General features: G+C 44.7%; 1 pseudogene; it reads left to right on the top strand.

The window, feature by feature from the left end:
• Positions 1 to 2,737: 2,737 nt before the first annotated feature.
• LOC108786246 lies at positions 2,738 to 12,832 on the top strand (annotated as a pseudogene).
• The last annotated feature ends 10,553 nt before the right edge of the window (positions 12,833 to 23,385 follow it).

Below are 23,385 nucleotides of genomic sequence, written 5' to 3'. Positions count from 1 at the left end.
GCTACCGCTCCTTCAGCAAAGTCCCTTCAACAGTTTGACAGAGCTGTGTGTTCCTAGGCAGACAAGTGCAGCAGTTGGCAAAGTTATGAGGGATTGAGGATGCAACAAATTCTAGACAGGCGCACAATTAAGTGGTCAGGGTAGTGTTTTATTCTGTTACAATGCTACTTAAGAGCAGCTAAGGAAGGAATTTATGACTCCTGCTGTAACCTTGTACAAGTCTCATTGCCCCCGTTTAGCACTGCTTTGCCAGGTCACAGAATTGATATATGTCTCCCAATGTGAATCGTGAAGAGAACTGAATAGAGAGGTCTGAGCTGGTGATAAAACCATTCCTGAGATTGTGTGTTAAGTGTCAAATTTACTAACTAAGAAGCATAATGAGAATTCAAACTATGGTTAGTGAACCGACTTTAGAAAAAAAAAAAAAAAGATAAAAAAAAGGATCTTAGTTCTGACATTAGAAAATTAGTTATAGTCGATTTTACACAGCAGCTGCAAAGACTTTAGCATTCAATAGGATTTGATGCAGTCCGCTCATATGAAAACCTTTGCTATGTGCTTGAGACTTTGTTGTAAATATTTCAAAGCTAGGCATGTGGGGCAGTCATCTGGTTTTTATCATTGAGTGTCAAAGCCCTCTCTGTTTGGACACTTGGGAGCCTCTTAGATAAAATATGCACATCCTAATGTTATGCTAGCCAAACCCTAAATTTCCACAGGCTTGCAACAATTTGCCACCTAGCCCTTTGACTTTGTATTCAAAGTTTGTTGAGCTGGGCGGTGCTGGCAGGGGGGGGTCACTCATCTCGACGTCTGGCCGCTTTAAATTATGTACATTCATTCTGCAACTGTAATCTTTTGCTTGCGATACATTTTTATTGGACTTTTATAGAGAAGACAAAGTTACAATGAATCATGCATTTATATGTGAACCAGCTTTTATACCATAAAGGTTATTCAGAGACCAAGTGTCTCCAAGCATGAGTAACTGCTAAAATCAGAAAGACAGCAAATAAAGACCCGAGTTGGAGTGTTGGCATTAAGGGAGTGAAAAGAAGAATGTCCAGAGCAAGCTCTGTAAAGAGGAAAAGAGTAGGAGGGAGATAGATGGAGATATTTAGGATGCAGGAACGGAAAGGGGGAGGGATAGAGGAAGGTGAGCTGAAGAAAATGGGAAAGGAAGAAGCCACTAGAGTACACTTAAAGTTCACTCTCCAATGGAAGCACATCTTCAGATGGAAAAGCAGCATGAACACAGGAGAATTTAGAAAAACTGGAGCAGACAATCTGGAGCAGCCGTGCATGGCAACCAGCTTCTCCCTTAAAGGTGCCCATACACCTTACGATTATCGGACGATAATCGTATGCGATCGACTTTTCGTCCGATAATCGTATGTGTGCATTGCAGTGTCCGACCGACAATACTGTACAATCGTACGACTTTTGACAGTCAAGCATGTTTGAAAACTTTGCTAGATCGTACGATTGTCGTAAGGTTGCTGGCGTCTCCGTCCGGCAAGTCGCACGATGTACACTGCGCTTGCGCCAACGAAAATACGGCAAATCAATTACCGCATTTCGTCCAGGTGCTTTTGGTTAATTATGGCTAAATGATTCTTGCGATATCGGGGCAGGATGGGGCTGCCGTACGAACATCGTACGACTATTCGATCGGACGAAAAGTTTCGTCTGATAATCGTAAGGTGTATGGGCACCTTTAGTTTGTTCTGTTAAGATTTGAAAATGAAAGCAGCTGATTAAGTTGCAATGCAGAGCTGCTCCAGGTTTGATAACCTGGAGCATCCATAATCCATGGATACTATACAGGGGAGAGAACACCCCCAAAATACCCATGCAGCACCCACCCCAAGTCAGCAACATCCCAGTGCAGGATAACACTACCATTGGCTCCTAAGGGGTGATCTACAATAATAGAACAAACAAGTCTTCCTGTGTTTCCTCCAAGAAACCTCGATAATGGATCCACAGCACACCTCGAGATCTAGGGTCAGATGCTATGGGCTACTGCAGCACCAAGATCTTCATGTCTAGGGGTAATCTCACTCACTTTGCCCATCAACACTTACCACCCTCTGGCAAAATCGATTAAAGCGATGTCTAGACTGTAGATATGATGCTTGAAAGTTGTTGTAGAACTTTAGGGAGAGGCAGAGAGTTAAGATCATCCAAGCAGATGTAGACTCCATCACATAGCAGAGTGTGGTTACCGTTTCCATGCACAGCATTACTTGAAGTAGAAGTCACTAGTCATGTTCATCAGTAATAACCACTGGGCCTGCTGCTATCAGGCTCACTACTCAGCTAGTCCCCAGGCCTAGCCATCTTAGAGTCCACAGCAGCCTCCCCAAAGGCAAGGCCTGGGGGAGGAAGAGAGATCTCACATGGTCCACCAAGTATTTATCACCTCAGCCAGCTTGCACCACTGGCCATTGTCCAACAGTGATATCAACTTATAATCTCTCATTGGTTGCTCTGCGACCAGGGTACGTGACAGATTGTTTAGGGGAACCAAATGAACCCAGATTACAAATCAGCATCAAACAGCATACAGTCCAATACTAAATTGAATAGCACTCTTTCCCAGTAGGGTGCTACACCTGTATATTTTGCACTGATAAAATGCCAGTTTCTTCCAAGCTTTGGCGATAGTTTGTTATTTTACAGTTTACCACCAATAAAAAAGGCAATTTAAATTGAGAATATGTAGGAAAAAATGGAGATGTGCAAGCTACGGGTCTCTTGGAAGAGTGTTATTCTGCTTCTAATTACCAAAGGGGGCACCAAGCTTGCCCCCCACTCACCAGTTTAGACATGGGGAATCATAATTGAATTACCCTCAGATGTCATCTATATATATATATATATAATCTTTCAAGTCAGAACCAGCACTCGAGAGCTGGTGCTGAGAGCATCCTGGAGGGATGCGTACAAAGATTCCCCCCCTGTCCCCTCCCATGCTTAATCCAGGCATCAAACTCTCAGGTCCAGACATCGCTTTTGACCAAGTCCCTCCCCAGGCAACTCTCCAACACAGACTTTCCTCTCACAACAACCCGGGGAAAATGCATCTGTTCACACCAGCACAGTCAGTTCCAGACCAGAAAAAATACTGCTAGTGTTATTTTGTCTGGAACGCCCACAACAACAAAAAAACAAAACAAAAAACACCCCACACTTTTAATGCAGCAAAAAAACACAATGCATTGTGTTCCCGATCTGGTCCGTAAAATGGTGTGAACCTGCCCTAAATGTAAAGTGGTCTTAACTTTTGCTGCCATGGATTTGAACACTACATCCATGGTAGCACAGCCCTGTAAACACATAAGAGATGTCAGTGTACATTTATTCAGCTGATAAGGCATTTTCCATACTGCTAATTTCCACCAAGTGGCAGCACTGTACTGCAGTGCTCTTCATTGTTACAGCACAAGACAGTTCACCTTTTTTCCCTCAATGTTACTTTCATCTTGCCACACGGAAGCGCTTTACATTGCAGTGCTGTACCATCCAGTTGCAGCTGGTGCACTGCAGAAAGATGCAGTCTGTCTGCATTTTACCACAATACCTGTGTTTTAGTATGCAGAGGACACATAGAAAATTGTTTTCCACATGACCTGGTGGAGTTGATCTGGCGCGGAATGCCAGTCAACACTGAACTGGCAATTAGTCTGATGTGCATTAAGAGAATGGAACCATAAAGCAAAGTCACTATATGCAAGGAGTTTGCATTTTGTTTCCTCCCCCACTCTAAAGACATGCTGAAGGTTAATTGGCTCCTTTCTAAATTTACCCTAGTATGTGTATGCAATAGGGCCCTTAGAGTACAAGCTTCTTAAAGGCAGGGTCTGATGTGAATGTACACTGGGTAAAGTGCTGTGCAAGAATTATCAGCGCTACACAAAATACCTGAAATAAAAGTCACTGTGCTGCACTGCTAAACTATCAACCCATGCACATCTTTTGTAGTTCCCTGTACACATGGACTAGAAAAATCAGCCATTTACATCTCTAGAAAAACTACAAAAATACTGCAGATTCCCCTAAAGCTAGCTAGAACAAACCGTATGGTATTCTTGCATTACCAGGGGAAAGAGCATAAACCTGCAGCTGAGGCATTTGCTACCAGACAGGCCCAGTGACAAAACTCAAGTGTCATAACCATGTCAGTAAGCAAAGGGCACATAATGAAACCTTGGTTATTGTGCTGTAATTTACTCATTTGAAAGCTATACCCCATTTTTTATACATAGTTTTATACATAGTATTTGAGGTTGAATAAAGACATAAGTCCATCAAGTCCAACCTGGTGTGTGTGTGTATGTATGCGTGTATGTATAGGTCCATGAGTGTTCTCATTATAAGTACCTGTACCCTTGTGCATTTCGGTCTCTCAGGATGTAGTCCAAAAGCCTCTCGAATGATTCCAGATTAATTGCGGAAATTACCGCTTGAGGCAGTGAGTTCCAGACCCTAATCGCCATGTTTAAGTCTTTGGTACATCGTGGGCTGTTGCGGTGCATTAACATGCATTGCCTGTATGTGCACTGAATTGCATGTGTGTTGACCACTACTGTATCCCTGCACGGCCATTAAAATTCAGTTGTGTTACGGTGCATGCATTACAGTAAAGATAAGGCACCCTCCATTGCCCACAGTGTGCCTCTAGGGCCCAATAAATTTGTGGTGCTCCAATATGCAAACTTTAAGGAGTAGGAAAGCTTCTAGTGTAGCACTATGACCAATAATGTTTCTAGTGTAGCACTATGACCAACAGAAGTTTCTACTAAACACTAAAACCTATAAATGATCACAAACTTATATAATAGTGCTATATGATCTATTTCAAAGTCCAAGTCATAACCAGGTCATTTAAAACTCAATAATCTTGCAAAAGGCGATATAACAGTTAATGAGTACTATGTAGATGCACATGTATTCCAGATATCAGTACGTTTAAACATGAAAATATAAATCTTTGTGAAGCGATATCCAAAAGCCTCCACTTTTTGCCTTTCACCTGATTGTTAGACCCAGTGTTTGTCCAAGGTCAGAAATAGCATGCATCCCTTCTATGGGGAATTCGTGCAATGCTCTTCCTCTAGAACCTTGTTTTCTGCTGACGAATAAGCAGAGATCAGGTCTGTGCTTCTTACTCTCCTATGGGGGGTTGCTCAAGTGATGTTCCTCTGATGATTCAGGCCATCAGATAGAGTAATTCTCAGAAAAGAACACAACCCTAGCACTCAATCTTTTGATTAAAACTGAAAAATGGCCACTCGCATTAAAAACAGTGCACAAAGAAAACACTATAAATATTGTAAAAAAAAAAACAGCACTCAAATCGCTGTTACAAGATGTGCAACACCCATGTGCAATTGACAGAATGGTAACTGGAGCCTGGGCATGTCACCACTAGGAGGGCACATTGAGAGGCCAAAAGGTGCATACATGGACACTGGGTAGAGAGACCACCCAACAGAATTTAGGGCAGCTTTAAATGCCTATTCACAGCTATGTGCATTTTGCAGCCACTACATCATAGGAAATATGAACTTGAAGGGTGTTTTCAGGCAGTAGAATTAATGTGTTCACTGAGGGAAAACAACAAGTGTCAATAGGCTCTAGAACAAGAGTAGCAAGCATGTTTCATGGTCAGCTTTGTAAAGCTTTACAATCTATGCCTACACAGACATGAGCAGTCTGATACAATCTATACTATAGGACACGTGACATTTGTTAAATCTAATCAAAAATGCTGGACTTAGTACCATGCAGTACCAATATATAAAGACAAATGTTCCCCAATATAAAATGAAGCAAATGACCTGGTCATCAACTGGCACAGGTCACACCACTGCATAGTGGCAGCATGCACTCAAAAATAGTACTAACTGCTCATTACAAATAAACTTCCAGTTGAGTGTGGACACCATTACGTGTGTCAGATAACAGGCCAACAGCCTTTAACACATTTTATTAACCCCATCATACAAGTCAGGCATCCAGTAAAGCAAAGAGGAGAGAGCTTTGTAATTGCCTAATATACAGCTTTAAGTGGCTTACCTGTCAAAGACAAATAACAGATTAGGAAGAACACAAACCACTAATCCTAACATGGCTGCTAAACACCTAACATAGAGGCTCATGTCACTCACCATCCTGGCCCCTGAGCAAGGTGAACCAGGTTAGATAGAGCACCAGCACAAACCAAAGCCCCATGTTGAATTCACTTCACTACTCCTCCTCCCTTGGGAAGATATAGGCTCCTTAGACTGCTTCAATTAGGATCAGCTGATATCCATGATTACCTCCAGCCTACAGATAATGTCTGCTATAGGTTTCTGAAATATCCAGCATTGAAGGATATGTATCCAATCTTTGTAAGGATAATATCTAAACTAATGGTTTTGTACATGGTAGGCAGACTCACATTGCAGCGTTATAAAACACTTCTTGTTAATGCCCATCTAATTTCTCTACTTTGCCCTCATTTCACTTGAGACTAAAAGGGTTATTCACAAAGGGGTGAAGAGTTTGGAGAAGGCAGGAAAAGTGAACAATTTAGGACAAAATAGCTGATTTGGGAAAATTCTCCATTTCAGCTCACCTTTCAGTTCAGCTATGTTGTCCTAGATAAAGATAAGAAAAGTAGTACTGAAGCCAAAACATTTTTTAGGTTTTGGATAGAGTGAGGGTTATAACCCCTGTCAAAATTTTTTTGCCATATGTGTCCCATTGGGAAGAGAGAGAAAATCCTTCCAAAGTGAGAACTAGATCTAGTGCCCCTATAAAAAGATTTCCCATCTATTCCTATTCTGGTGACAACCCAAAATTTGGGATTTTCTTTCACTTTCAGTGATAACATTCACCAGGACAAATAGAGAGGGTGAATCTTCCTAACGGGGACACAGCCAGCAAGAAAAACCTGACAGATGTTCTAATCCCTCTCCAGTCTATCCAAAGCTAAAAAAGATATGGCTTCAGTTGCACTTTAACCTTGTTCACATTATGTTCATCGAGCTGCATTTTTCTGTTCACACTATACATGTGTGGTGGTGTGCAGAAAAACACAGTTCAACAGACATAGTGTGGACTGACCCTAAACTTGATTGGCTGCTATGGGCAATAGACTATAAATATAAATAAGTCATCCTTCCTATAAAAACAAACATCCACCAGACTTCTCTCATAAAGCATATAACACCTCGGCATTTTAGGTGCATTGCATTTTCACATTTTTTTTTATATCAAGCTTATCTCTTTTACATTTATATTTATTTATTATAGTCATTTATATAGTGCTGACAATTTATGCTGCACTTTCCATATCATATATTCACATTAGTTCCTGCCCTCAAGGAGCTTACAATCTAAAGTTCCTACCTTACATGCATACATAAACATACCAGGGCCAATTTATATGTAACAAAACTCATCTCTCTCTAAATTGAGCTTTGTGACCAGTTTTATACTCAAAGGGGCACAATGAAAAGTAACTTTATAAATATACCCTTATTTTGTTTCATTACGCCTGTACATGCTTGAGATCGGTGGCGGAACTATTGCTATAGCGACCCAGGTGGCTGCTATGGGGCCCAAGGCACAGGGGGACCCGGCCAGGACGAGGAACAAAGGGGTCCCCCTGGTGCCGTGCGGGACGTTTGGGCCTGTGTTGCATCTGCATACTGCAATAGGCTGCTGGCTGTCACTGACGGCTGTGAGGAGGAATGCACCGCTGTCCAGATCACTGACAACCTATCAGTGATCTGTGCAGCGGCGCATTGCTCCTCACAGCTGCTGCTGAGTCAGTGACAGCCAGCAGTTGCGTTAGAGGAGGTCGGGGCCCGGTGGAGGAGGAGGCGGGGCCTGGCGCCAGTGGAGGAAGAGGCCAGGCCCAGCAGTGGCGGGGCCTGCCAGCGACCAAAGGGGAGGCGGAGCCTGGTGGTGGAGAAGGCTGACAGCGTATCGGGGCTGACAGGTAAGAGGCGTGCAGGGAGGTGACCAGCCCACCTGAGACCCTGCAGAGCCCACCATAGACAGTCTATGGTGGGCTCTGCAGGGTCACTCTCATGTGGGCTGTGTGGGATCTCAGGTGGGCTCTGCAAGGGGCGTAACTAGAAATCACAGGGCTTCATACACAATTTTGCTATGGGGCCCTAAGATTTCTAGTTATGCCCCTGCTTGAGATGTATGTACAGTATCTTTCCTTCTGAAAATGTTCTAATTCTGCATTTATTCATGGAACATTCACTTAGACCCAGCATTATATTATTATTATACAGGATTTATATAACGCCAACAGTTTGCACTGAGCTTTACAATATAAGGAAGACATTACAGTTGCAATACAAATCAAGACAAGATGGTAAGGAGGACCCTGCCCCTGAGAGCTTACAATCTACAGTTATCACATGGCATGACAGCAATCAAAGTTTGCGCATCTTCAATTGGATAATGTGGAAAGTTCAATGCCCTATGCAAGCATAATGGAACAAAATGGAAAATTAAAGCTATTTAGGGCTCATTCACATGGATGTGCACAGCTGTATAGTGTGTGCGTCCATGCAGAAATCTGCGTAGGGAGTGACAGCTGGCTTGAGGAGTGACTTCTAGCAGCGTGCAGCCATTTCCTGTCATTGAATTCTACAGGCCACAGGTTTTTGCACAGACAACCATGCTGTATGACTGTGCACGTCCACGTGAATGAACCTTACACATATATAACACATATTAAAACAGGTAAAGAGAGAATAAGGGGACTTTCGAGGTACTCAAAGGAACTCGTAAGATACATACAGTGTACTTTTATTGTAAAAATCATAAAACTGTTCATGTTCTCCTGCAGTATGTTTGCAATCCCAAGCATGCCAGTGTTGCAATTATACTGTAGACCAGCGGTCACTAAATGGTGGACCAAGGTCTGGACACGGACCGCGTGACGGTTCTGTCCGGACCGTGGTCACCTACCTGCGCTGTGTCATGGCTGGCTGACAGTGGATATGTTATGGCTGGCTGACAGAGGCCAGTGCATGCATTTCCAGCCATACCCAACGCAGGCCCCCCTTCACTTCAGTCATTGGCTGCTAGAACCGTTGGCTTCCTAGCAACCAATGACGTCAGGCAGACAGGGCCAGCTGCTCAACTACAAGTGATCTCAGTATATATACACCTGATCTGAAAGGCCACAGAGTCTGCAACACCACTGAGCAAGGGTCACCACCAAGCAAGCGGCACCATGAAGACCAAGGAGCTCTCCAAACAGGTCAGGAACAAAGTTGTGGAGAAGTACAGCTCAGGGATGGGTTATAAAAATATATCATAAACTTTGAACATCCCACAAAGCACCATTAAATCCATTGTTTAAAAATGGAAAGCATATGGCACCACAACAAACCTGCCAAGACAGGGCCATCCACCGAAACTCATGGACCAGGCAAGGCGGGCATTAATCAGAAAGGTAACAAAGAGACCAAAGGGAGCTGCAAAGCTTCACAGGGAAGACTGGAGTATTTGTCCATAGGACCGCTTTAAGCCGTACACTCCATAGAGCTGGCCTTCATGGAAGAGTTACTAGAAGCCATCGCTTACAGGAAAAAAAAAATCACATTTATAAGCATGTTTGCTGTTCGCCAAAAGGCATGGGGGAGACTCCCCAAACATATAGAAGAAGGTACTCTGGTCAGATGAGACTAAAATTTAGCTTTTTGGCCTTCAAGGAAAAGGCTATGTCTCCATCCCCAGCATGAAGCATGGTGATGGCTGCATCATGCTGAGTGGATGTTTGTCATTGGGACAGGGACTGGGAAACTAGTCAAAATTGAAGGGATGATACATGACGCTAAATATAGGAAAATTCTTGACGGAATCCCGTTTCAATCTGCCAGAGATTTGAGACTGGTTCACCTTCCAGCAGGACGATGACCCTAAGCATACCGCAAATGCAACACTCGAGTGGTTTACCCACTTGCTGACCGGCGTATTAAACCCCCTTCCTGCCCAGGCCATTTTTCGGTATTAAGCGTTGCATTACTTTGCTGACATTTATTCCGTCATGCAACGCTGTACTGAAATGACTTTTATACCATTTTTGGGGGGAGAGATAGAGCTTTCTTTTGATAGTATTTAATCACCACTGGGGGGTTTATTTTTTACTATATAATGAAAAAAAAACACGAACATTTTGGGGGAAAAACTGTTCTCCCTACTTTATGTTATAAAACATTTATCAACACCCAAAATTTTGGTAAAATATAAAAGACGGGGTCATGTCGGGTAAATAGACACCAAACATGTCAAGCTTTAGAAGTGCGTGCGCCTGCAAAATCCCAAAAAACGGCCATGCCTAAAATTGTCCATAGGCGATGATTTGAAAACTTTTACCGCTCATCAATTTAGCGTTATCAGTGATTGATGGCCCTAAAATTATTGCTTGCACTCTGATGTTCGTGGTGATATGTAACGTGTGTGGCGTAATGGTTGTTTTCGCACGCAGGCGCACCCGATGCATATTTATGTTTATAAGTGTGTCCAAGTGGGGGCAGGGGACTTAAATCTTTTTTTGGTGTTTTTATTTTTTATGGGACTTTTTAAACTTTTTTTTTAAAACTGTTTTTTTTTTTACACTTAGCTTGATTGCTATCACATAGGGGGATAACAAGCCCCCCTATGTGATGGTCAATATACACTGACAGGTCCTCCTTATGGAGACATCAGGGGTCTCTAAGACCCCTAATGTCACCTGGGGGCCCCCAAAGAAGCTGATGAAGCAGAGAAGCTGATGAGAGCCAGAGAAGAAGCTGTGAAGCAGATCTCTGCTTCATCAGCTTCTTTGGGGGCCCCCAGGTGACATTAGGGGTCTTAGAGATCCCTGATGTCTCCATAAATGACAGCTGAAGGCGGAAGTGATGTAATATACATCACTTCCGCCTTTAGAGAGAGAAGGAGGAGAGATCAGCGGCGGGAAAATGCTTATCTCACCTCCTTCTCCGTACGGGCAGTCGCTGTGCCGGTCCCGGGCTCGAAGGAGGGACAGCGGAACCCAGGATAACCGGCAGCGACAGGGGAGCGCCGCAGCAGAGGAGGGGGGCCTCATTGCACGATCATACAAACGATTCGCCGGCTATGGAGCCGGCCGAACGCTTGTATATAACAGCCGGTAATGGCTGTTTAGATTCCCCGCGGGGCCCTGTTCGCGAGCGCCCGATAGGGGGCGCACGCAACCAGGAAGTAAATCACGTACATGTATGTCCACCCGCCGGGAAGCATCCACCGTCCGCCCCATAATTTTACAATGGGCGGACAGCAAGGTGTTAAAGGGAAACATTTAAATATCTTGGAATGGCCTAGTCAAAGCCAAGACCTCAATCCAATTGAGAATCTGTGGCATGACCTAAAGATTGCTGTACACCAGCAAAACCCAAAAACTTGAAGGAGCTGGAGCAGTTTTGCCATGAAGAATGGTAAAAAATCCCAGTGGCTAGAAGTGCTAAGCTTATAGAGACGTAACCCAAGAGACTTGCAGCTGTCATTGCTGCAAAAGGTAGCTCTACAAAGTATTGACTTTGGGGGGGGGGGTGAACAGTTATGCATGCTCAAGTTTTCCGCTTTTTTGTCTTATTTCTTGTTTGTATCAGAATAAAAAATATTTTGCATCTTAAAAGTGGTAGGCATGTTGTGTAAATCAAATAATACAAACCCCCCACAAATTGCCAAGAATACTTTTGCAAGCCACTGTATCTTCCCCCTTGGTACTTTCAAAGTCCCCTTTTGCACATAAATGGGATGCTGGTACCTGCTATATATATATAAATATATAAATAAATATTTTCTCTCATTAAAGCAAGAGCCATTAAAGCATTCCTATTCAGGGCAACAGGTGTGCTTTAATGCCCTGCTCCCCAGCAGCATTTACGTGCCTTTCCTTTGTTTTCCCACTGCTCTGTTTACCATCACCACCAGCAAAGAACGTGGTAATTCTGGCTACAGCATGTTGCTCAGCTTACCCAATGTGACAGCAATGTGCCAACCAGCAATGTAACACAGTATAAGCATTTGCGGAGCTCTGCATTAAAACGAACCTGTTACTTTGTATGGGCAGAGCACAAAAGGTGCTATAAAGGTGGACATAAGTGGCCTGATAATCATAAGCAGTGCTACCGATTTGAGCATTACTGGTAATAAAGCTTGACCTCCCTAGGGGTCAAACCAATTCCCTCTGGCCACTGGTGCACTCGCACAGATTTTATACCTTGCTGTTCTTCATCTGAGGGTATTCACTTGTACCTAAGGGCAAGCCTTTTTCATTAAGTTTTGGATAGATGGGTGAGGGGTTAGAATTCTTGTGAGATGTTGCAGTCCTGAGTTTTTGCTTCAACAGTGCTTGAACGGAACAGGGGGTTCTACCTGATCGTGCCTTACTTCTACAGACTCATCTCCATCACCAGGACAGCGAGGCTGGAGTCAACCACATTGTCATCCTGAAGCTGCATACACCTACCAGTCCTTGGGTTTTTACTCTGACCGTGATGACGTGGCATTGGCAAAGTTTTCTAAGTTCTTCCGTGAGCAATCGGAGAAAAAGCTAGAGCGCGCTGAGGAATTCCTAAAGTTCCAGAACAAGCGTGGGGGACATATTGTGCTTCAAGATATTAAGATGTGTGACTTCCTGGAGTCTGAATACATAGAGAAGGAGGTGAAACTGATCAAGCTGTTGGGAGATTACCTTAAAAACCTGAGTGTGAAGGCATCGGTGAATGGAATGGGAGAATATCTCTATGAAAGGTTGACACTAGGGGATGAGAGTGACTGAACTTTCTGATCTTAATAATGGCCAGTGGATATTAGTCCACTTGGTACTTAGAGCTCTTGTACTAAAATAAAGGCAAGGGATGAGGTTTGGGGGTGAATGACAGCTTGCTTTGAAATATAAATAAAACATATGTGCAGTAAAAGAAAAATTCTTATGAGATATATAAAGAGAGACTGTTACCTTGGCTACAGAGAAAGTGACAGAGGGCTCCTCACCTTACCTTGCCTGCATTCGCTCTCTGCCCAATCCTTTGTCACAGCCGGCAATACTATCCGGTGCTTCTGGGTATGGGGAAACATGTGACCTGCTCCTTTTTGACAGTGCTGAGACCTAGCAGCCAAACACACTACACCTGAGCATTGCCACATGACTGAGGGAGTGACAACTAATTCCATGAGGAGAAAGGGAGCACAAGCGGGGTCGGGGTGGGGAGTTGTCCTTTACAGAGACAACGTTATTTTGTCCTGCATGGGCGAGGTGACAGTGTCTCTTTAGTGCTCATTTACATTCTTGCAATATGCGGAAACGCTGCAATTCATTTTGAATAGCACCCCCATGCACTAAGGCAATGCACCTGCACTGCAACGCACATCAGGGTGTGTTGGCAGCCAATTTATTTTTATTGGCTGCCTTAACACAATGCACATTAACACGTGACATAACATGTAATAATGTGCATATGTTAATGCATCACAAAGAGGTATATGGGCACTCAGTGTTATATTTGTCCCCTTTGGGGAGATTCAATCTCTCTATATGTCCTGTAGATTACTCTCACTGGGACTGAAAGTGTTGGAAAAGCCAAAATTTTGAGTTGTCACCAGAACAGGAATAAAGAACAAAAGTTTTTAATGGGAACACCTGTTTTGGTGACAACTGTCTGAGAAGGGATTTCTGTCACTTTACATCGATATACTCCCACATCCTTTTATGTTTACAGAATATGAAATGAAGGGAAATCCCCACAAAGGGTGAAAAATGGCAAAAAAAAACCTGACCAGGTTAATCCAAAATAAAAATAAGTTTTGGCTTTGGATATGCAGGATAATACTGCAGTCACAAATCTTTCCTCTTCTTTATTTACTTCTTGTAGGTCATTGTTTGAGTGTCCATGTCACTGCCTGCATGACATGGACTATTTCTATTGGCTTTCCAAAGTCGGGGTTCTATCAGGATCCAGAAGAGGAGTGACGCCATCGCAAAAGGATGGTAGGGGTCCAGATGTGTGGAACCATCTGCAGCTCTTGTTTAGAAGTACCCCGCACCAAGAGATGTCGAGAGACCTGGAGTACTTCACATGGTAAAGTTAGAGGGGGTTAAAAGCGGGGTTATATTTTGCCCGGAGTGGGGCTTTAACCACTTGCTTCCCAGAGCAATTTTTTACATTTGCACACAGATGATAAAATCTGAATTATGGGCCAGAAAACAGGGCCCTAAACAATGATATATTTTCTGAAAGCAGAGGCCTTGTAGAATTGGAAGCCGCTGATCTCTCCTCTGATCTGTCAGGGGAGACTCTTCACGCTGGTCCCGGGCTCACACGGGGGACAACAGAGCCCGGGAAGCAGACAGCGGCACCGACGGCTGCGGAGGGGGGGGAGGGTGAAGCAACAGTGTTCTTGGTATAACCACTTCCAGCGGAGAACATACATTTACGTGCTAATCCGGGGGAACCAATCAGAAAAGGATGGAAGTTCTCCTCCATGCAGGCCCGCTGCACCTCCCACCCTCTGACATGCTGCCCCAGCTGTGGCTCCTGATGTGATGGTATGACTCTGATGTAAAGAGGGGACTGAGGACTCTGATGTGAAAGTGGCGTATGATAAGAAAGAGGGACTCTGATGTGAAAGGGGGGGTTCTGCTGTGAAAGGGGGGCCTCTGATGTGAAGGGGGCTTCTAATGTCAAAGGGGTCGCTCCATAAAATCCATACCAGACCCCTATCTCAGATGATGGTCCGGTATAGCTTTTGGAGGGGCCACATGCAATTTTTTACAATATAGACCTGGGTATCTTGAGATCTTGCATACTTTTAAAGGGTGCCATGGCTAAAAAGAAATTGAGAAACACTGCTCTAAAGATGAGGAGAAGGGAAAGGATTCAGTGGTTTTCCAACAGACAACTCGGTAGGGCTGACACTATTCCTTATGATTTCAGTCAAGAAAAAGACATCTCTTGTCAGTCCAGAACGGGAAATGTAGAGGTGAATGTGTTTCTGACAGATTTACAGGTATTTCTTGATACTTGCAAGATCTTTACAGGGATACAGCGTGTGGAAATACACGTGTTGTGGATATGTGCTGCATTTTTTAAATTTTTTCCTGACATACACTTTAGTGATAAAAGCAAATGGGTGGGTAGGGCCGGGCTGGGTTGTTTTTTTAAGAAGCACAGCTACCTTTTAAGTGTTCTCTGTATAGGGGAAATGTGCCAAAAGGTGGATAATAAACTGTAAACAAGTCAGCAAATCTTTTTTTTTTTTATTCACATTAACTGGCTCAGTGAATTATTGAGTCAATTTGAAGAGTTTAAAATCTGTTTTATTAGAGTCCCAAGGGCGAAATCACTGTGTCAAAATCTAAGAATATAATGTGGATACACAATGGACAGAAGATAGATAGCCCTGCAACTACAAAAGCAGGACATGTCTCCAATGCATAAAGACTTTGTGAATGTTGTGCTGTCACAATAAATGCATAAAAATATCACACAATTCATAGTCATAGTTGGTGTTCATACAAATGTGAAATGAGAATTTATATATTTCCTTAAAGGAGAACTATGGGGTTAAGGCTTTTCCCCATAGCTCTCCTTAGGTAACGGGAGGACACAAACTAGCGTCCTCCCGTCACCCTAAGCTCAGTATACTGCGAGCTACAGCTCGCGGTATACTGAGACGCCACAGTACACCGCGAGCTACTGCTCGCTGTATACTGAGGCGCCGCAGCTGAAGCGGATCCTGACAATTATGTCGGGATCCCCCCAGCTGCGTGAGTGACAGCTGGCTCTTCCTATCTAGAGGAAGAGCCAGCTGTACCCGCCCCCTCCCCCGTCCAATCCGCCAGTCGGCGCTGGTGGATCGGAGCGGGGAGGGGGGAATCCAGCCCGTCCCCTGTCACGGCAGAGCGCTGTGACAGGATCGAGAGGTGAGCGAACGCCGGTATGTGTTCGCTCACTTCTCGATCTACTGAACAGACCTGTGACAGTCTCATTGTCACAGGTCGGCTAGAACTATGAGGTGAGTGAAAAGCACTCACCTCATAGTTCTCCTTTAGGCCATTATCTGTGCTATTAGTATAGCTGGTCATTATACTGCCATCTAGTGGTCGTTTTGGTTATTGCACCACGTTTTCTGTGTTCCCTCCCATTTATAATGTATTTTCCTTTCTTCATGAGGTAGTCGTTTCTGATGTCATGGCTGACCGTGATATGGCCACATGTACATGTATATGCATTCTTGGAAACATTACCATCTCTGACCTTCAAATACCGTCTATTCATTAATCTGCTGTATCATGTTGTCCTCTTCGTGGAAGAAAAGGTATTTGGTGAGTTCAGCTATCTGATAAGGATTGTCTGCAGTGATTATATCTTCTTATACAAGCCAGGCATAGAGGTCTCAGCAAGGAATAAATCGCTAATACAACAATCTGAGTCAAAATAAATGTCATTTATTTTTAAAATCCAGAAGTACTGCAATATACCATAATGTAGGTTGTTGACATTTTAAACATGCAAATAAATGCAACACTTAGGCTGGATTCATAGCTATATGCATCCATGCATGTTTTCAGTGCTATATGATGCATGTTAACTTATATTCACCACAGCGCTTGTTATATGTATTGTACATAGCTAGTAGCAGTTAGTCAAACTCAACTGGACTTGCTCTTGTAATGTTGAAGACATTTTACAGCCTATCCAAGCCACTTTTTCAGCTCAAGAATACAGTGTTTATTTCCACCCTGGAAGCACAGACACCTTAATCCAAATTACCACAGAATCTGTCGAGGCAGATGTTGATTGTCCAGGAACAGAATAGGATGTATGAAAGTTGTGCAACAACGACTGTTCTACTTACATAATCCCATCCCTTTCAGGAAGCCTGCATAGGTGTCAATTCTTCAATTCACATGGGTAAAGGTGTGAATTGTTGTCAAAATGCCAAGATAGACATGGTTTTGTATACATTTTCATTTTAAAGCCTCTCCGGCACCGAGATATCACTATTATTTCTCACTCTGTTCTCATCTATCTTGAGGTTTGGATGGTTTTGCCTATTTGGGGGCACCACTCACTTCATAATATAAATTAAATTGAAAATCGATCAGGGTGAGTAGGAGCCCCACATTATGGCAGTGGTAACAAAAGTCTTGAAAATCAAACACAAGAGTCAAAGCCCGCACTTACACCTGCACGTTCCATTTATTTACAATATGTGCCCACTAGGAAAACATTTTTGTGGCCACTAGGAAAGCGATTTGTGACCATTCAATAATTGATGGTCAATAAATTCCAGTGAGTGTGGAGTGAAGCTACCGTAGCACGGGTGATTGAAGAGGACTGCACGGAGAGCACTTTTGCAAAAACGTTTTCCTAGTGGGCACATATTGGAAAGAAATATGCTAACTTATCATCACCGGGATACAATTGAGCACAACGGACATTGGCACATATATTTATAAGTTTATTACTGTTGGGACTTTTGCACTTTATGTTGGCACACTGAACTATAAGGGGTCTATTCACGAAGCAGCCAAAGGATCTAGCCGTAGCTCCGGCCAATCCTTCGGCTAGCTTTGGCCCCAGGACCCCTTCGGTTCAGCAGAACCGAAGGGCTGCTGTACGGGCTATTCACTATAGCCCGTACAGCTCCCGAACTTGGCCGAGCGGCTCAGTCGAGCCAAAGGCATATGCCTCGGCTCAGCTGAGCCGCGCTGAAAGCCGAAGCTGGCCGAGTGGCCGACCCTTGGCCATCCGACAGCCTGCTTCTGACAGCTGGGCGGAGCCAGCCGTGATCTTACGGCTGGCTCCGGCCACTTGCAGAGAGATCAGCGTCCCTGGTTACCTGCTAACCAGGGACACTGATCTCCAGACAGCAAACTCTCCCGGGCGCTCCGGGAGTCTCCCGCTCCCTGCCGCCAAGGAGAGAAACACTGCTTTTTCTTTTTTATTCTAATATGGAGAATGGCCATAGGAATGCATCGCTAGATTCCTATTGGCTATTTCAATTTGCAATAGCCAATAGCAAACTAGCATTGCACCCGCCCTCTGCTGCAGTTCTCCATCAGGTCCCCACTACTGAATGCCAGCAGCAGAGGGTGGGTACAATAGCTAGTTTGCTATTGGCTAGTGCAACTTGAAATAGCCAATAGGAATCTAGCAATGCATTCCTATGGCCAAAAATTCTTTTTTTTTTTTTATAATCTGACACGGCTCCGTATCAGAATTTCCAGATGTTGGATCGGCTGAGTCGAACTCCTTCTGCACTTCCGGTCGGCCGAACATGCTGAGCATGTTCGGCCGACCCAAAGCCACCTGATGTACGGCTGATTTCAGCCGATATATGGCTGAAATCAACCGTACCATTCTGAAGTGAATAGCCGAACAGCTCACTTCGCTTTAGGTCGGTCATTCACTCGGCTGCCTACGCAGCTTAGTGAATAGACCCCTGAGTATTGATGTATTATTTAAAACACATTTAAGTGTGTGTGGTTTGGTATTGTTGATTTATATAAGATATGATTATGGCGGTCAGTGGATGTATATGAGATTATTTCACGATGCTTAGTGATTGATTTTATGTTAGAAGTGCAGTGCAACGTTACATACATATATTTTAAAGGCTAGTAGCACAGCAGCTGGGGCAATACTACTTAGGGACATAGTTTAGGAGCATGGGTATAGTAATTTAATAAATTTTTTAGATGTACCTTAAGGACAGGAGGCGGGACCAAGGCTCCCAAACATTTGATCACTGTGACAGCTAATTACTGAGCTGTAAAGGAAAATCATGCGCAATCCAGCTTAATTGATTGTCAATATTTATTGACCTCTGTAGTGTCACATCAAATAGCTATTTGATGTGTCACTACAAAGGTCAATAAATATTGACAATCAATTAAGCTGGAGTGCACGTGACTTTCCTTTACTGTACGTTAATCTGCAGAGTGATCTGCCGTTACTCAGGCAAACACCCGATATTTATGGGTACTATCAGGTCAGCAGTGTGATGGGTCCCATATGATTTTTGAGCTAATTACTGAGATTACATGATCAGGAGCCTTTTCCTGGCTCCTGATCGTAAACAGTGATCAGGAGCTGTCAGAGACAGCTCAGTCACTGTGCTAGGAGTGCACGGTGAGCACTCTTCCAGCACAGAACAGTGGACACATACAGAGGTGGCTCTAGACTTTGTGAGGCCTTAGGCGAAACTCAAACGTGAGGCCCCCCACTTACACCCATAATGAAAGAAAATGCAAACAATAATTAAAAATGAACTGTATACATTGCATATTGTAAGACTAGCGTTTAATCCCAGCAGCCAGGAATTTACAGCTTCTAGAGCTAGAATGTTATTTCTGTCTCATATCTAATTCTACAAACAACTATTCGCAAAACCCTAACCCTAAGGAAGTAACATGCAGAGGTCAGATGTAAGGAACGCACAGGGTGCAGAGGCCAGATCTAAGGAACGCACAGGGTGCAGAGGTCAGATGTAAGGAACGCACAGCGTGCAGTGGTCAGATGTAAGGAAAGCACAGTGTGAAGAGGTCAGATGTAAGGAACGCACAAAGGTCAGATGTAAGGAACGCACAGCGTGCAGTGTTCTTCGGCCACTTGCAGAGACAGATCAGCATCCCCTGGTTACCCCTGATGCCGATCTGTCATTACATCCCAACTCTCCCAGACACTCCGGGAGCCTCCCGCTATTAGATTGCGCCGCCTGGCTGAGAAACACTTTCTCCTGGAAAGGTTTACTCTGTTCGATCGAGCAGAGTAAGCCTTTTTCTGCTTAGTTGTTTTCTTTTTTTTCCCTGACATCGGAGCCGCCGGCCGCCGTCAGGCGGAAAAAAATCCCAGCATAGGAATGCATAGCTACATTCCTATTGGCTATTTCACTTTGCAATAGCCAATAGCAAACTAGCTATTGCACCCACCCACTGCTGCTGTCAATCAGCAGAGGGGACCTGAAGTTCTCCATCAGGTCCCCTTCTAGTGATTGACAGCAGCAGAGGGTGGGTGCAATAGGCAGCTTGGTATTGGCTATTGCAAAGTGAAATAGCTATGCAATCCTATGCTGATTTTTATTATTATTATTCTGACGGCAGCAGCTGTCAGAATACTAAAAAAAAGAAACTTGCAGCTAGCAAAGAAGCTAATGCTTCCTCTGCTATCTGCCATCATTTCAGGGGGGTGCTCTCTCCCCCCTGCATTACAATGAGAGCTTAGCTAAGCCGACTCTGCTGAGCTCTAATGGTACTGACAGTTCAACGTCCCCTGGTTACTTGGTAACCAGGGGACGCTGATCTGTCAGTACCATGAGAACTCAGCAGACCCGGCACGCCGCCGGCTCCGACAAGCTCTCATTGTAATGACAGCTGGTCGCGGCCAATAGAAAACAGTTGGGTGGAGCTGTCACTGCTAGCTCCGCCCAATCGTTTTCTATTTTTGTAAAAACTATTTTTCTATTCTGCTCGGTCCCACAAAGGTACCGAGCAGAATAGCCGAGCCGAATGCCGCTCAGCGGCATTCGGCTATTCACTCACTGCTCTTCGGCATATGAGAATCGGCCGAACAGCAGCGAGTAGCCTGCCGGAGGTTCGAGGTCAAACTCGTTCTGCACTCCGGGTGGGCTGAACATGCTGAGCATGTTTGGCCGACCCTAAGCAAGCCGATGTACGGCTGATTTTATTCGGTGTACGGCTGAAATCAGCCGTACAAGCCTGAAGTGAATAGCCGAACAGGTCAGTTCGGCTATTCAGGTCGGTTATTCACTCGGCTGCCTACGACACCTTTGTGAACAGCCCCCATATAAAAAGTTTTTAGCAGCAGGTGTGAACAAAGACAACAGTATTTGAAAAAAAGAATGACCGTTTTTGTTTCTCTTCCAGCATGCATTTTTCTATTTTACAAAGAGGGGTGCTTTTAAAATAGAAAAATGCATGCTTAAAATAAAAAAAAATGATCAAATTGCCAAAGAGGGGGGGGGGGGGGGGAAATACTTTCTATAAACGCTGTAAATTGTACCCAGATGTCTGTTTAGAAGCGGCCGTGTCACTGTGTCCTGGGTGTCTTATATCACGTACATGATCCGTCACCATCCCGGCCAGCTCACTTTGTTTTGGGGTGGGAGGGGGCGCGGTGGTGCATTGAACTCAATGGCACCACAGCCACGCCCCCCCGGCTGCAGTGCGATCGCGCTACCCGAATGCATGACACTTTAGTGCCTCCGTTAAGGTCCAGTGCAATCTCCACAAAATAGTGCATGCAGCATTATTGCAGATTGCACAGGACCGGAATGCACTAATGTGTCACATGTTTCGGTGCCAGAGATCGCACTGTGGGCGGGGGGCGTGGCTACAGTGCCATTAAGTTCAATGCACCACCGTGCCCCAAAACAAAGTGAGCCGGCCGGGTTGCATTCCAGTGCATCCCAGAGGCCGAACGCACTGGAACGCACTCCTTAGGCTGGTACTGGGCCCTCAGGGCTTGTTCACACCAATTACAGTGACTTCAAGAGCAGTAGCTGCTGGAATGCACCACAATCGCGCACAAAACTTACCCCTGCGTTCTGGGGTGGGAGGGGGTGTGTCGGTGGATTGAAGTCAATGGCACCGCAGCCACGCCCCCTAGCCGCAGTGCGATCGTGGCACCCGAATGCATGACACATTAGTGTCTGCGTTCCGATCCAGTGCAATCTGCACAAAATAGTGCTTGCAGCATTTTTGCAGATCGCACTGGACGGGAACGCATGCACTAATGTGTCACACGTTTGGGTGACGGAGATCACACTGCGGGCAGGGGGCGTGGCTGCGGTGCCATTGAGTTCAATGCACCACCACCCCCCTCCCACCCCAAAACAAAGTGACCCGGCCGGGTTGCATTCTAGTGCATTCCAGAGGCCGAACGCACACCTTATGGTGGGACTGGGCCCTTGGGGCTTGTTCACACCAATTACGGTGCTTTCCAGAGCGGTAAAAAAACTCACAAAACTTCCCCCTGTGTTCCGGTGTGGGAGGAGGCGTGGTGGTTGATTGAAGTCAATGGCACTGCAGCCACGTCTGCCCTCGTGAGCGCGAGGCCTTAGGCGACCGCCTAACTCGCCTAATTAGAGAGCCGCCTCTGGACACATATATACAGGGGCCAGGTGCTAAAGCCTACTTTCTTGCCACCGCATATATGTGTGTTAGCTGGTCGACAAGTGATAAAATAAGAGCTAGGGCCAGTTTTTAAGGCCTTTTGTTTACTTTAGAACTTCTTCTCTTCCCCTACAAGTCTGAAAGCAGAAGCAGGTAAAGCAAGTAAAATCCATGTCTGTCTCTAAGTCACATGCATCTGCAATAAATTCTGAAGGATCTCAGAAGCATCTCAAGCTGATATAAAAAGAAGGCTATATTTGCCCAGAAAAGCTGCTGGACCCCAGCTAGGAGGTTTGCATATAAGTATGCAGTTTATTTACCAACTTAAGCATGTGGCCTTGCCCATTCAAACATGCGTAGATTCCACCTACGTTAAAGTAACATTAAAGTCACAATTTCCCCCAATGCTGCTTTAAGGACTTACCTTAAATGATGCCTCTTGATCCAATCATCTTCTTCCTTCCACTTGTATTCAGCAATCCCTCCAACACTGGTTCCGGTCCTGCTGGCCAGCGCAGGCTCCTCGGGTCCCACGATGTCTGTCCGATGTGCACGCTCCCAGCTGCATGCATTCACTTCCACTATGTCTCTTCTCCCTGCCGAATATCTCTACTACGCATTCGCCCACCCTATCATCCTGCACGGCTTTCGAGAAGCTTCAGATCCTCAGACTGGAGCGAGCGGTCGAGACAGAGGTAAGTATTTACCTTTTTGGTAACTTTTTATTTTTTTTTATGTTTTTGCATATACAGTAGCTAATGCTTGCTAGCAGTAGATATATGCAAAAAATGAAAGTTTAATTCTGCTTTAAGTACTGAACTGTAGTACTGTAATCTCGACAAGAATTGTCAACATTTACAACTTAGTAGCTAATAGTTGTGCGCTATGTGCACAGCATGAACTGTGGGTATAGTGGTGTGCCTAATGAGCAACAGGTAATTGGGAATGGTTTGATTGTTACAGGCCTGCTAGGGACTCGATTATAGTAATCTGGTCCATTAAGGCCGTGACACACTGCAGGCGAAGCAGCGTGGCGCACAGGCGAGCGGCGACTCGCAGTCCTTCGCCTGCAGTGTGTCTAGTGAGTTCCGATCCCCCGCTCTGCCCGGCGACAGCATGCGTAGCGCAGCGTCGTGAGATGAAAAAGTTAATCTCCAGCCAATCACAGCGCGCGATGCAATGAAGGCATCACA

Source organism: Nanorana parkeri, unplaced genomic scaffold, assembly GCF_000935625.1.
Source record: "Nanorana parkeri isolate BGI_ZX_2015 unplaced genomic scaffold, ASM93562v1 scaffold199, whole genome shotgun sequence".
In the NCBI taxonomy this organism is placed as follows: domain Eukaryota; kingdom Metazoa; phylum Chordata; class Amphibia; order Anura; family Dicroglossidae; genus Nanorana; species Nanorana parkeri.
Note: the sequence above shows the minus strand (reverse complement) of the source record. Positions and strands in the feature narration are given on the sequence as shown.